Consider the following 7659-nt stretch of genomic DNA (forward strand, 5'->3'; position numbering starts at 1 on the left):
ACAGCTTCATGAGTTGTTGTGTGGGCCAAATTCAATGCCGGTCCAAAGTGGTGCAATTCCATTGAGTTTGACCCTGTGCGTACACCCATCCATCTGAAGAACTGTGATGGATTTGCTCTTTCCTAATAGCTGTCTCCATTATCTGAGCAAATGAAGCCACTTATTAGATTGATGGAGGCCTTTTGTTCTGGTCTATACTTGAAGTTCTATCAGCATAGCTACATCGGTCAGCGGTATGAACAATAAGTACACATACCCAAACCAACATAGTCATGATGACATAACCCACAGCATGGATGCAGCTATGTTGATGAAAGAGGGCTTACGTCAATGTAGCTAACGTCGTTAGGGGAAGTAGTGTTCCTAGGTCAACAGAATATCTCCTTCTACTAGCATAGGCTGTGTCTACACTAGAAGGTGATGCCAGCATAGCTATGCCAGTATAGTCTCTCTAGTAGACATGGCCTTAGAAACTCTGAATCCTAAACTCTAGTCTCTTTTGTGTCTCTCAAGACAGACTTGGATTTTTAGAGCATTATCTCTATGGTCTTCTGCTCCAGCTGTAGTGAACACTATTGCTGTATGAGGTTCAAAATGATACAAAAAATTAAGACCATATTAAAAATTGTTTGAAGATCATCCAGTAGTTTTCTTTCATACAACCAACATTACTCTGCAGCAAAACCTAACCTTATAGACAGGATGGGCTTCCTTTCACACAGTAATTCTGTACAAAGCCAAATGTAGATTCCCTTACTACTTCTGTCCCATGCCCACCAAAAACCATGCTGACAAAGGATTTGATGTAGCTTGATGTAATTGGAAGAAGCTATGCGCCTTGCATCCTAATCCTAGCATTAAGGTTATGTAATAATGTTTTGTTCTAATTATCAGTGAAAGGTTGGATTTTTATATATATAACAATGAGTTTATTTCTTATGGGCTGCCATTAATTCCTCAATCTAGATGTGACTTTTGTATTTCCTATGATTGATCTGCCTGCAATGTTGAGTTCAGATTCAACTCAGTTCCTTTTCAGCCATGATGGACCTTTGTTGGGACTAGCGTGTTCTTCAAACAAAGATTTATCATCCCATCCTCTATGGGTTTCCTGTGTTCTTTTTTGGGAGTTATATGTACTGTTTAAGACCATATCTTACTTTCCCTTTCTGCTTTGGGGCTAATGCACAATAAACCAGGTGAATGCCAACTCTCTGCACCCTATTAGTATCTCAGGTGCCATTGTAAAGTACAGCATGCTCTCATTCAAGATTATAAGTTTTCTCCTGATCACATACCGTACTATTTACCGCTGTATAATCATAGAAGATTAGGGTTGGAAGAGACCTCAGGAGGTCATCTAGTCCAATCCCCGGTTCAAAGCAGGACCAACCCCAACTAAATCATCCCAGCCAGGACTTTGTCAACCTGGGCCTAAAAAAACCTCTAAGGATGGAGATTCCACCACCTCCCTAGGTAATGCATTCTAGTGCTTCACCACTCTCCTAATGGAATAGTTTTTCCTAATATCCAACCTAGACCTCCCCCACTGCAACTTGAGACCATTGCTCCTTGTTCTGTCATCTGCCACCACAGAGAACAGCCTAGCTCCATCCTCTTTGGGACCCCCCCCCCCCCCACTGCCTCAGGTAGTTGAAGCCTGCTATCAAATCCCCCCCCGCTCTTCTCTTCTGCAGACTAAATAAGCCCAGTTCCCTCAGCCTCTCCTCATAAGTCATGTGCCCCATCCCCCTAATCATTTTCATTGCCCTCCGCTGGACTTTCTCCGATTTGTCCACATCCTTTCTGTAGTAGGGGGCCCAAAACTGGATGGATGCAATACTCCAGATGTGGCCTCACCAGTGCTGAATAGAGGGGAATAATCACTTCCCTCAATCTGCTGGCAGTGCTCCAATATGCCATTAGCCTTCTTGGCAACAAGGGCACACTGTTGACTCATATCCAGCTTCTTGTCCACTGTAATCCCCAAGTCCTTTTCTGCAGAACTGCCGCTTAGCCAGTCGGTCCCCAGCCTGTAGCAGTGCATGGGATTCTTCCATCCTAAGTGCAGGACTCTGCACTTGTCCTTGTTGAACCGCATCAGATTTCTTTTGGCCCAATCCTCCAATTTGTCTAGGTCACTCTGTATCCTATCCCTACCCTCCAGCGTATCTACCTCTCTCCCCAGCTTAGTGTCACCTGCGAATTTGCTGATGGTGCAATCTATCCCCTCATCCAGATCATTAATGAAGATGTTGAACAAAACTGGACCCAGGACTGACCCCTGGGGCACTCCGCTTGATACCAGCTGCCAACTAGACATCGAGCCATTGATCACTGCCGGTTGAGCCTGATGATCTAGCCAGCTTTCTATCTACTTTATAGTCCATTCATCCAAACCATATTTAATAAACTTGCTGGCAAGAATACAGTGGGAGACCATATCAACAGCTTTGCAAAAGTCAAGGTATATCACAACCACCACTTTCCCCATATCCACAGAGCCAGTTATCTCATCAAAAAAGCAATCAGGTTGGTCAGGCATGACTTGCCGTTGGTGAATCCATGTTGACTGTTCCTGATCACCTTCCTCTTCTCCTAGTGCTTCAAAATGGATTTCTTGAGGACCTGCTCCATGATTTTTCCAGGGGTAGAGGTGAGGCTGACCGGTCTGTAGTTATACAATATACAGCTGTAAATACACAGGTTAACCAAATGTCCTGGGAAGTGAAAATTGTGGTAGATCAAGATTGCTACATATTACAGAAGAACAATTGCCAGTTTACACATCCACAACATAAGTAGCTATCAGCCAAAATTGCCAATCTGTGCTTTGACCTATATACATAATTATTTCGAAAATACTCCCATTGATTTAAACAAGAGTTGAATTGGGCCCAAAGTTAGCATCTTGATAGCTACCTCTTACAACATCATTACTACCTTTTGACTTCAAAGATATTTTTCTCAGTTTAATGGCATTGGGTGACTGTTTTATCATGAATAAATGCCCAGCAAATACATCAGTTCTTTGTACTGAAGGAATTTTTAAGATATAAATTTAACCTAATCCTCATGTGAAAATCCACTGAGGAAAAAGGCTGCCTAAGGAAATCTTTATTATGAATATGTTAGATTCATTTTCATTATTTCATACTAGTTATGTTCTGGTAGTGTGCTCAGACAACAGACAAAAAGAGACAGGGTCCCAGACTCAAGGCTTTTATGATCTGGGCCTGATTCTGCAAACTCTCCCACGCTTATTCCTACCAGAGTCAATGGGCGCACGCATACCTCTGGGTGTAAGCGTTTGCAGGACCAGGCCATATGTCAACAAACAACAGTACCCAAACATAATCTCCATACAAGATTTATTGGTTGAGGATCAGACCTTCTTGCAATCAGTTTTAGTTAGGCTTGTCTATTTACTAATTAGCATGAGCAATGCAAGATGGCTGATGGAATAGTAATGAAAGGACTTAAATGAACCCATGAGTAATTCATCATATTTAATAATGTGATATATATGTAATTTTACTAATTGTGATACATTTTGTACGTGTATAGCCCTTTCAGCTGAGGATCTCAAGGCATTTTACAAATGTGAACTAATTGAGCCTCATGATACCCTTGCCAGGGAGGTAAAGGAAACAGGTTTCCCATTACTCACCACTGGGGTGAAGCAGTAGCTGATTAAGAGCATGCTGAAACCATATGCAAGTCTTGGGCAAAGGGTTTTTTTTCTGAGCTCATCTGAACCTCCTGCCTTGTCTTGCAGAGAAGCCAGAATTCTGAAGGTGTGATTGCTCAACCCCCTTCCATGGGGAGATTGATGTCATGTCTAGGATGATGTCTTCACTGTTGGAGAAACCTGTGAGGGGGAGAGTGCACTTATTCAAACACATATGCAGTCATAATAAAAGACACCCATGCAATGACTGACAGAGTAAATGAATTTCTGTAGCAATGTCCTTTATAAAGCTTGCCCCATTGTGAAAGTCCTTCCTTAACTACAAACAGCGTCTTCACGTTCTTCTCCTGAAGACAAGGCTGCGTGTTCTGAAAAAGCTTATGCACAGTTATGGCTACAGGACATAAATCCACAACTTGAGGGAGAATAATTAATCTGGGGCTTCAGTTTTTTATATCTATCACTGTAGCTGAATTGGTGTTTCATTGAGATTGGTGAGGTCTGTGGTTCCAGAGAGCTTTCATAGCATCTCTCTGGTGTGTTGTACACAAGAGGGATTTTTGGTTTGGGTTTCTTCCTTAGCAATGACAGAGGCCTGGAATTTTGCTAACAATCTACCATGCTTCATTTCCCACTCTCCAAACACAGATACTCCCAACTTGTTGAGAAGGATTCTAGGCCACATGCTATCCAAGAGGCATTTCCTAAGCTAGGAAAAATGGTAATAAGCATTACCACCAGAAGCCATCCAAAACAATTAGATTGCCAGGGCCTTCAGTGATGGGACGCTGCAAAGGTGCCCTACCACAAGGAAAGTATGAGTAACTCAGACATAATTCCTCCAGGCACTGGGGGCAATGTCCGGCTTGCCTCTGGGGTTTCTAGTGCTGCTGTCACCACCACTTATAGGTCTTATGTATCAGGAGGACTGATATTGTGGCTTCCCCTTTGCACAAGCATATTATGGAAGGGGGTCTCCTTGTGTCTCTAAACTCATACACTGCACAAGACTAGCGTGAGTTGAAACCTACGTGCCCTTATTACGCACCCATATTAATACACTACAGGAGGCATTCACAAATAATAGGAGCTTGTTAATTTAATACCTGAATATTGTTGGAACTATTATCAGTGAATAAGGGTTCCACATAAAGAAACAAGCCTTGGTGCTCAAGATTAAATGCTAAATTATACTGTGAAGAGAAATTAAAGTAATTTTTAAAATAAATGCAAAATAGAACTGTTGGGCTAGTGCTATAGCATCATCTACTGGCTGTTTCTCAGAATACCATTAACATCTAAATTGTAGGTTTCAGAGTGGTAGCCGTGTTAGTCTGTATCTGCGAAAACGAGGAGTCCTTGTGGCACCTTAGAGACTAACAAATTTATTTGGGCATGCCTTATGCCCAAATAAATTTGTTAGTCTCTAAGGTGCCACAAGGACTCTGTGTTGTTTTTATCTAAATTATAGTTAATTTGCCCTTTTTTGCCTGAAACATGACATAATTTTCTTTTATATGGAGGCAGTGGGAAGGGAGACAGGAGAGGGCTAAATTCCATTTTCAGTTATGGTCTATGGGCTGGAGCATATGTTTTGGACTACATATTACCCTCAAATCACAGCAGCTGTCTGTGATATCAAGGAGAGGTTTTGCACAAAGATCAAGGATCACATATAGCTTTTATGTAGTAACTAAACTCACTTATTCAACTGACTTCAGCATCTCTCAGTGGCAGAATTTGCTTCTCTTTAGGAACCTATTTGTTTCTCCTCCTTCCTCAACCTCCTTTCTGTTTCTTTCCCTCTTTCTTGTCTTTCCTCCTTCCTTTGTTCTGCTTTTCCCACCACCCATGGGGTTCATACTGACCCAGTTCCCCATAAACTGATCAGCAATGAAAGTTTATGATATGTCCATCGTCAAAATTAGGCTTTTTAGAGTGACATCCTTATGCTTTGAACCAAGGACTGGTGCGGTCACATCTCTCAGTCCTGGTCTACACACAGTTTTTGTACTGATTTAACTATTTTGATTAGGGTGTGTGTAATAAATTACTAAATAGTTAAAGCTGTACAACCCCGACTGGAGACATAGTTATACTATAGAGAGAGATGCCTTATACTGGTTGATAGCTTATTCCCATAAGCATAAGGAGCATAAAGTAATACCAGAATAATCACCTTTTGATATACGTATGTTTTCAAATGGATATATAGTTAAAAGCAATACAAAAATTGTGTTAAGTATTGTTTCTGGCTGTTTACAAAATTAGGCAGACAACACAGCATTAATTACACGGGGTTCACATTTGGATTGGCAGGATCACTTCACAACCATGAGAGCTAGAAGAAACATATTTTTCAGAGTTGCTCACACTCGTGATTTTATTGTGAGCCTTGTGATATTTTCTGTGTTTTAACCTTGTGAACTACAGGTTTCTCGTGAATTTTTGCACTTGTTCCAAAGGGTTGCCATCTTCCATCAGTTTCAACAGGACTGAAGCAACAGGCAAGATAGCCAATATTTTCCTACAGATTTTGCATGAGGAAGTGTGGCTACCCCCAATAAAGATGGCCATTGTTTTCAATGGAACGGAAGTTAAGATACTGTAGGAAATTGTGAAAAGGAGCAGCAGGGAGCCTGGGAGGGGGAGATGGAAATATGGGGATTCAGAACAGAGAGAAGAGGATGTTCAGGGGATGGAGGGGGCCCCAGGAGGTTATCAGAGGGGAAACTGGGGAATATGAAGAAGTAGCAGGGTCAGAGGGGTTCTGCGGGGCAGGAGGAAGACTGAGGCGTGTGCTGGGGAATGTGGAGGAAAGGTGGCAATTAAAGGGGGGATTGGGGAGCTTGGGGTGCAGGAGGAGACAGGAGACTGTGGGTGCAGAAGGGGAGCTGAGAGGAGCAAGGGAGAAGGAGTGGGAATTGGAGGGGGCAGGCAGGGCCAATCAGAGCAGGGGCCAGGAAGGTCATTTGGCCTGGGCCTCAAGCTCAAAGGAGGCCTCAGATTTAGACACTGATTAATTTTTTGACATTTGAGAAGTTTCACAACTTGTTTTTATGCGCATCCCTATCAGACCAAAATGTGACACACTCTCTCAGCTTACAGAGTAACAGCCGTGTTAGTCTGTATTCGCAAAAAGAAAAGGAGTACTTGTGTCACCTTAGAAACTAACCAATTTATTTAAGCATAAGCTTCCGTGAGCTACAGCTCACTTCATCGGATGCATACTGTGGAAAGTGTAGAAGATCTTATTATATACACACAAAGCATGAAAAAATACCTCCTCCCACCCCACTCTCCTGTTGGTAATAGCTTATCTAAAGTGATCACTCTCCTTACAATGTGTATGATAATCAAGGTGGGCCATTTCCAGCACAAATCCAGGTTTTCTCACACCCCCCCCCCCCCCCAAACTCACTCTCCTGCTGGTAATAGCTTATCCAAAGTGACCACTCTCCTTACAATGTGTATGATAATCAAGGTGGGCCATTTCCAGCACAAATCCAGGGTTTAACAAGAACGTCTGGGGGGGGGGGGGGGGAGGGGAGGTAGGAAAAAAAAAGCGTAGAGCTGCCAATGTAAGCAAGTAAGAGATGTGATTTGGTAAAAGACATAATAGGAAGGGGAGTGCTGGCGGGGGGCACATGCCAGGCAGAGTTTAAATCTCACAGACCAACCCATGCAAGTTATTTCTAGATCCCCAGGAACTGTAAACCAAGCTCAGGATTTGGGATTGGTGACGGGGCGCGGGTGGCAATAGGGACCCTGCGCTCTTTGCCTGCTTTGGTTTTCCCCCGGCCCGCGCTCCGCTCCAGCCCCAGCGCTCCAGGGAGCCCCTTCCTCCCTTCCGTAACACCACCGTAATCCAGGTGCCGGGTTTTCCCCCGCGCCCCGCCCGGCTCCGCTCTGGAGTTTCTGTTCCGGGTTTCCCCCGCCTCCCGCCCGGCCCGGCCCCGCCCCGCGGC

Source organism: Lepidochelys kempii, chromosome 7, assembly GCF_965140265.1.
Source record: "Lepidochelys kempii isolate rLepKem1 chromosome 7, rLepKem1.hap2, whole genome shotgun sequence".
Classification (NCBI taxonomy): domain Eukaryota; kingdom Metazoa; phylum Chordata; order Testudines; family Cheloniidae; genus Lepidochelys; species Lepidochelys kempii.